Source organism: Lipotes vexillifer, unplaced genomic scaffold, assembly GCF_000442215.2.
Source record: "Lipotes vexillifer unplaced genomic scaffold, Lipotes_vexillifer_v1.1 scaffold607, whole genome shotgun sequence".
In the NCBI taxonomy this organism is placed as follows: Eukaryota; Metazoa; Chordata; class Mammalia; order Artiodactyla; family Lipotidae; genus Lipotes; species Lipotes vexillifer.
The window spans coordinates 618218-626775 of NW_006783829.1; positions in this window are offsets into that span (position 1 = coordinate 618218).

Below are 8558 nucleotides of genomic sequence, written 5' to 3' on the forward strand. Positions count from 1 at the left end.
ACTTAATCTTTATTTGAAACAATTTTTCAGTAAATTTTATTTTGTAAGGAATGTATTCATGTCATCTAAGTTGTCAGATTAGTTGGCATAAAGTTGTTATAATCTCATTTTCCTTTTAATGTCTGCTGTGATCTTCAATGATAAGCCATCTTTCATTTTTGGTATTTGTTATTTGTATTCAATCTTGTTTTTAATTTGACCAGTCTAGCTTGAAGTTGAACCAATTTTTGTCTTTGTTAATTTTTTCCTATTGTTTATTTCATTGGTATGTGCTGTTATTAGTTCCTTCTACTTACTTTGAGTTTACTTTCTTCTCCTTTTCCTAGCTTCTTTTTTTTTTTTTTTTTTTTTTTTTCTTGCGTTATGCGGGCCTCTCACTGTTGTGGCCTCTCCCATTTGCGGAGCACAGGCTCCGGACGCGCAGGCTCAGCGGCCACGGCTCACGGGCCCAGCCGCTCCGCGGCATGTGGGATCCTCCCGAAACGGGGCACGAACCCGCGTCTCCTGCAACGGCAGGCGGACTCTCAAGCACTGCGCCACCAGGGAAGCCCTTCCTAGCTTCTTAAGGTAAAGCCTTAGGCCATTTAAGACCTGCTTTCCTGATATAACTATTAAAATAATAAACTTCCCTTTTTAGCTTTAAGTTTATCCTCAAATTTTTTATATTGTTCTTCCATTATTATTCAGTTTGAAGTATTTTCTATTTCTGATGTTGTTTCTTCCTTGACCCATGAATTATTAGAAGTGTGTTTAATTTTCAAACATTTGGGGATTTTCTAGATATCCTATTGTTATTAATTTCTAATTTAATTCCATTGTGGTAAAAGAAAATCTACAATTTCAATATTTTTACATTTACTAAGATTAATTTTATGACACAGTTTATGGCCTATCTTGCTGAACATACCTTGTGCACTTGAAGTTGTTGGGTTTAGTGTTATACAAATAGCAATTAGGTCAAGGTTACAGATAGTGTTGTTGAAATCTATGCCTTTACTGATTTTAGTTAAGTTGTTCTATCCATTGCTGAGAGAGGGATGTTAAAATCTCCAACCATGATTATGGAATTGTCTATTCCTACCTTTAAATATGTCAAATTTTGCTCCATATATTTTGAAATCCTTTATTAGGATTTATGATTTTTATGATCTTGTCATCACTACTTTTTATCTCGGGTAGTACTCTTGGTCTTGAAATCTACTTTATTGACATTACTATAGCCACTTTTGGGTTTTTTTGCTTACTGTTTCATGGTATGTTATTTTTCCTCCGTTTACTTGCAGTCTGTCAATGTGAACTACACTAATAATTTTTAACCACAATCCTGAAGCTTGGTAATCCCTTCCTTGCTTTTGTTTGAAGAATTACTCTAAAAGTATGCTCTATAGTTTTACTTTAGCACATATAAATTTATAAGATTCATTTATGTGTATTTATTTATGTGTATTCATTTATGACTGGCATCTGACACTCAGTATTAAGTTTGTTGAAATTCATCCAGGTTCTTACATGTAGCTGTGACTCATTTATTTTTATTGCTTTATAGTATGCCACTGTATAAATATGCCAAAATTCATTCATTTTATTGTTAATAGATATTTAGTTGTTTCCTTTTTTTAATATCTTGAAAAATGCTGCTATAGATATTTTTGTACATATTGCTTGTGCACACATTTCTTTTGGGTATATCTCTAGAAATGAAATTGCAGATTCAAAAGTTATTTGTATTGTCACATTTAGTAGATAGCGCTAAATTGCTTTCTAAAGTGGTTGCACCCATTTACATTCCTCTAGTAGAGTTTGAGTCTTGGTGATCCACTTCCTAACCCACCCTTCTTTTTTTTTTCTTTTCTTTTTCTTTTTTTTTTGCGGAACGCGGGCCTCTCACTGTTGTGGCCTCTCCCGTTGCGGAGCACAGGCTCTGGACGCGCAGGCTCAGAGGCCATGGCTCACGGGCCTAGCTGCTCCGTGGCATGTGGGATCTTCCCGGACTGGGGCACGAACCCGTGTCCCCTGCATCGACAGGCGGACTCTCAACCACTGCGCCACCAGGGAAGCCTTCACCCTTCTTGTTTTCAGAGTTTTTAATTTTTGCCAATCTTGTAGATCTAAACATATCCCATGATTTTAATTTGCATTTTTCTGATGACTAATGAGATTAAGCCTTTTTTTCCACATGCTTATACTGTGTTTCCTCTTCTGTAAAGTTCCTGTGTAAGTCTTTTTCTTACATTCAACTGAGATTTTTTAAGGAATTCTTTATGTATTCTCTTTAATAATTCTTCATCAGTTTTATGTGTAGCATAAGTCTATTGCAAGTTAGTGGCTTGTGCTTGAAAGTTTTTTATAGAGTATTTGGCTGATCAGCAGTCCTTAAAACTAAGGAAGTTAAATTTACTAATAGTTTCCTTAAGTTTGTAATTTTGAAATGTTTTGTCCATCACCTCAAATAAATAAGGGCTCATAGTTTTATGGAGATAGTGCTTTTATTTTCTTGTCATGAAAAATCCCACTAATGCTCCATTCTACAGCTAGTTCAAGGACCCCTGTTAATTTGTTGAGAGGGGAAGGGAATTGGTGGGAGATTTGGTGTTGGCCAAATTCTGAAAGTAGAAATTGTGCCCAAGAAAAAGTATTTTGTCAGTTACTGTGACCACATTTGTAGTTCTTGGCTAGTTCAGAACCCTTTGGTAGCAGGTCAAAGCCCTTGACTTTTTCTTTATTTGTAGAGGAAAGATATGCCCAATAGAGGTCAAATTTATTAATTAAAAAAATTAATAAAATATGTGGGCAAATGTAAGGGCTATTCCTAAGAGGGGAAGATTTAGAGAGCATAGAGAAGGAAAAGAGAGAAAAATGGAGGGGGCTGGATTCTATAAGTTTTAAAAGTTAATAGGAAACTAGAGCAAGAAGTGGGCAGTAATCTGGTATTTCACTTATATTAGCTTGGTTAAACTCAAAAGACATATTTGAGATTTTGACCAGGACAGCTCTAGGTAGTGCCATTCTTCCTTTTACTGCTAGAAAAAAGGGCTCAAGAAGAAAAAGTCAGGTACTTTGTCTTGTAATCAGGGCTGTCTCTTCTGGTCTGATTGGAGGTGGGTTAAAATCAGCTCTTGAATGAGAAGTAAATCTGATTTTTAACTCCAGTGTTTGAAATTTAGCAGTTCATGAGGACAGATAGTCTTTTCACTCATTTTATAATCTCAGAGAGCTGTGGAGTTCCAAGAGTGTTTAGATAAGGGTATATCTTTTCAGTTGAATTTTGTTTAGAAAGGATATCAGTAGAGACTTGTGATTATGAAGACATCAAGCCAGAAATTATATTTCTGAGGGAAAATGAAAGGCTATCTGAAATTATTAACTTTTCTTTATTCTATATCCCCCATTTCCATTTATATTTCTCTCTTATTTTAAAGACTGTTTTCTAGAATATTACAGAAGAAACTCTCTTAGCTGAATTGTGGTCCTATTTTTATTTTGTTTGAAGGATGATTTTCTCTTAATGTGAGACTAATGATATGTTAGGATTACCTTCTGTGAAAATATTTCTTGAAGGTTGACTACATGTCATATTTATGCAATTCAGGAATGAAGGAAAAAGTGATAACATTTGAAAAGAAGTATAAATTGAACTAAAATTAATGACTTCCATTTTCTGTATGGATACACTGGTTGATTCATGTGATACTTAAAGAGAAGCTTAACTGATAATGTGTGGAAGGAATACTACATCTTTAGATTTATTTAGGGCAAAGACTAATTTCCTAGTGATTATCACATATAGACCCTTGATAAATTCTTGTTGAACTTCTAATCAATTATGACTCAGAGCTGGAGATATGAATTCCATTCCTGACTCTGCCATGTATTTCTTTGTGACCTTAAGTACTTAATTTCTTGAATATTTTTACAAGTAAAATATTGTACTTTGGAGCTATAAAATCACTTGTTTTTAAGCTTTTCAGAGAACAGTGTGTTATTCACCATCAAATTCCGATTCTCAGTGCTTCTCTCTCTCTAGGCTGATTCTCAGCATGTATTCATGCCTCATCTCATATCTACCTCTCTCTTTCTCTCTCAATACACACACATACACACTCATTAGAAACAAAATACAAAGGCATTGCCTTCCCCTACCTGCATTTGTGGTTAGTGCACAGGCCTGACTCACAACATCTGAAACTTGGATTCAGATTCAGCTTTACCTCTCCACGTGGCAGGTTAGAAGTGGTGGGAAATTAACGCAACCCTTCCCCTACCACTACCAGGAGAAACCCTCAACCAACCATTTACTGGATATTTCTCATTGCTCTTCTCCACTCCACTTCCTAGAATCGCCTCAAAATAAACTACTTGCTCATGAGTTCTTACCTCAAAGTAAGAACTTTCTGGAGGAACCCGAAGTAGAACACAAAGCAAACTCCTCCTTGATGCTTCTTTCAGCTACCAGCGTATTGCTCTCCTCATTCTTGAATAATTAAGCTGTCCTATTCATTCCTCAACTGCAGTAGTGCCAGGTTCTGCCGTACCACCAAGTTCTCTCTATAAAAATGCCCAAGGATTAACGTGTGGCATATCCAGTAGCAGTTTCAGAACTTAACTTGCTTGAAGTATCAATTAACAATAAATAATCTTTCCTTCAGCCTCTCCAGCTCCACTGATGTATAATTCTTAAGACTTTGACCTTACACCATTGTGGAAACTGGTTTAACTGCCTCTGAAGGGTTGTTGTCCTTGCATCTAATGATGGAGCTTTAGAACTTCAAGTTTGTAGGGCAGGCAGTTAGGAAGAGAAGATGGGTGTAGAACAGAGAAAGGATAAGCTGGAACCCACAAAGCATGAGTTTATAGTTCATTCTGCCCCTGACTTTGATAGTATGAGTGTCTGCAGATGAGGCTGGTAACTGCCCTCAAAAAACTAAATTCACACAAATTTTGGTAATTTGTTTTCAATATCCTCAAATAAAAAATATCTTCCTGTTTATGATTACTTCTTTGACCCATGAATTATTTATTTATTTATTTATTTAGCTGCATCAGGTCTTAGTTGTGGCACAGGGGATCTTCGTTGCAGTATGTGGGATCTTTCGTTGCAGCATGCAGGCTCTTTGTTGTGGCACGCGGGCTTCTCTCTAGTTGTGGTGTGTGGGCTCAGTTGCCACACAGCATGTGGGATCTTAGTTCCCTGACCAGGGATCAAACCCACGTCCCCTTGCATTGGAAGGCAGATTTAACCACTGGACTGCCAGGGAAGTCCCATGCCATGAATTATGTAGGGCACTCATTTCAAGTGTTCCCTTGAAATAGCCCCCTGTGACTAGTGTGAACTTTATTGGACAGGTGAGTCTTAGAGAGTCAATTATCACTTAGAGGATTAGATATAAGGGAACAATTTTATATTTGCTTTTATTTTAACAATTTCCAGGGATGTTCATTTCTTTCAAGGTACATCCAATTTTCTATCTAGTGTCATATTATTTCCGCCTGAAGAATTTCCCTTAACACTTTTTTTGTAGTTCAGGTCTCCTAGTAATGAATTCTACTAGTTTTAGTATGATGCATGTTTCTTTCTCCCTTATTTTGAAAATCTTTTTATTTTGTTTTGTTTAAATTTAAATTTTTTATTTTTTAGGCCATGCCATGTGTCATGTGGGATCTTAGTTCCCTGACCAGGGATTGAAACCATGTCCCCTGCATTGAGAGAGTGGAGTCTTAATCACGGACTGCCAAGGAAGTCTTGAAAATCTTTTTATTTTGAAATAATTATAGGTTCGCAGGAAGTTGCAAAACTGTATGCATTTGCCTTCTTCTTCTTTTTTTTTTTTTGCGGTACGCGGGCCTCTCACTGTTGTGGCCTCTCCCATTCCGGAGCACAGGCTCCGGACGTGCAGGCTCAGTGGCTATGGCTCACGGGCCCAACCGCTCTGCGGCATGTGGGATCTTCCTGGACCAGGGCACGAACCCGTGTCCCCCGCATGGGCAGGCGGACTCTCAACCACTGCGCCACCAGGGAAGCCCCTCATTTTTTTTTTTAAACATCTTTATCGGAGTATTATAGCTTTACAATGGTGTGTTAGTTTCTGCTTTATAACAGAGTGAATCAGCTATATGTATATATATATCCCCATATCTCCTCCCTCTTGTGTCTCCCTCCCACTCTCCTTCTTCTTTTTTTTTTTTTTTTTTTGCGGTGCGCGGGCCTCTCACTGTTGTGGCCTCTCCCGCTGTGGAGCACAGGCTCCGGACGCGAAGGCTCAGTGGCCATGGCTCACAGGCCCAGCCGCCCCGCGGCATGTGGGACCTTTCCAGACCGGGGCACGAACCCGTGTCCGCTGCATCGGCAAGCGGACTCTCAACCCCTGCGCCACCAGGGAAGCCCTCTCCTTCATTTTTGAGAGATATTTTTGCTGCATAAAAAATTCTGGTTTTATGTTTCTTAAACCTTTCTTTCTGCAAGATTTGTCGTTCCATTTTCTTCTGACTTGCATAGTTTCTGTTAAGGAGTATACTTAAGCTTTTCTTTGTTCCTCTGTATGTAATGTGGGTTGTGGGGTTTTTTGTTTTTTGTTTTTTTTCTTCCTCTGATTGCCTTAAAATGTAAAAAAAAAAAAAAAAAAAAAAAAATGAGAGCAGCTTGGGCTGCTCTGAGATTCTTTTGTCTGTGATTGATGTCTTTTACAATTTTTAGAAAATTCTTGGCCTTTATCTCTTCAAATATTTCTTCTGTTCCATCATCTCTCTCTTCTGAATTTCCAAGTACATGTATATTAGATGATTTGTTATCATCCCACAGTTCTTGTGTGCTCTGTTCCTTTTTTCTTTTTTTTTCTTTCTCTCTTTGTTAGACCTACCTTTAAGTTTGGTGATTTTATCCAAGCTATGTGCTGTGGATGAGACCATTGAAATCATTGTTTATCTCTGTTGCTGTGGGGGTTTTTTAGTTTTTTTGTTTTTATTTCTAGCATTCCCATTTGATGATTTCTTTTGGTTTCCTTTTTGTTGTTGTTGTTAAAATTATCTATTTATTCATGCATGTTGTCCACCCATTTCACTAGAGCTTTGTCTTAGTTCAGACTGCTATAAAAACTATCATGCACTGTGTGACTTAAACAATAGAAACTTATTTTTCACAGTTATGAAGACTGGAAGTCCGAGATCAGGGTGCTAGCATAGCTGAGTTCTGATGAGGACCCTCTTTCTTGTTTATAGACAGTCCTCTTGCTGTATCCTCACGTGGCAGAGAGATAGCAAGCGAGCAAGCTCTGGCTTCCTCATCCTCTTATGAGAACATCAATCCCATCACAGGGGCTCCACCCTCATGACCTCATGTAAACCTCATTACCTCCCAAAAGCCCCACCTCTAAATATAATCACAATATGGATTAAGGCTTCAACATATGGATTTTTGGAGAGATACACACATTCAGTCTATAGCAAGATTTAATATTATTCACAGTTATTTTAAATTCTCTGCTTGTTCTATCTGGGTTTTCTCCAGGTCTAGTTCTGTTGATTGCTTTGTCTTTTGCCATTTTTTTTTCTTTTCTTTCTTGTGTCTGACAATTTTTTAGTTTTTATTTTTGGCTAGGTTGTGCAGAAACTTTTGTATATAGTCCATTTTTTCCCCTCCATCAGGTCCTACGTAGCCCCAGCCAGGTTATGCTGTGACTCAATTTTGATTATAGGCCTGGTAGCCAGAATGGGGACAGCCTCCAAAGGCACCTGTAGCCTTATGGGGGAAGACCTGTATATGGTCTTTATTCATGTTAGGGTGGGAGAAAGGGAGAGAGGGTAGTTCTAGCTCTTAGTGGGCAAAGGTTGGGCCTCTTCAGCAAATACAGAATGTTCAGAAACTTCTAGGGAGTGAATATTGTTGGGGGCATCCATCAGATGTCCCCATCTCATCTTCCAGGTTTGGTCCTAAACTTGACATAACATACCTGGCTTGGTTGAACATCTGTTGGCTGTTAGCTACTTTTACCATCAGATCCTGTGCTTGAATTTCAGCTTTTTTCTTTTTTATTGAAATATAAATGACATACATCATTATATTAGTTATAGGTGGACAACATAATGATTTGATACATGTATATATTGCAAAATGATTACCACAATAAGTTAGTCAATATTCATTGCCACCGGTAGGTAGAAAATTTTTTCTTGCAATGAGAACTTTTAAGATCTACTCTCTTAGTAACTTTCAAATATATAATACAGTATTATTAACTATAGTCACTACACTGTAAGTTACATCTCCAGGACTTATTTTATTTTATTACTGAAAGTTTGTACCTTTTGACAACCTTCACCCATTTTTGCCCACCCTCTACGCCCTGCTTCTGGAAACCACCAACCTATTCTCTGTATCTATGAGTTCAGTGGGGGTTTTTTGTTTTTGTATTTTTAGATTCCATATATAAGTGAGATCATATAGTATTTGTCTTTCTCTGTCTGATTTATTTAACTTAGCATAATGCCCTCAAGGTCCATCCGTGTTGTCACAAATGGCAGGATTTCCTTCATTTTTATGCCTGAATAATACTTCATTGTATATA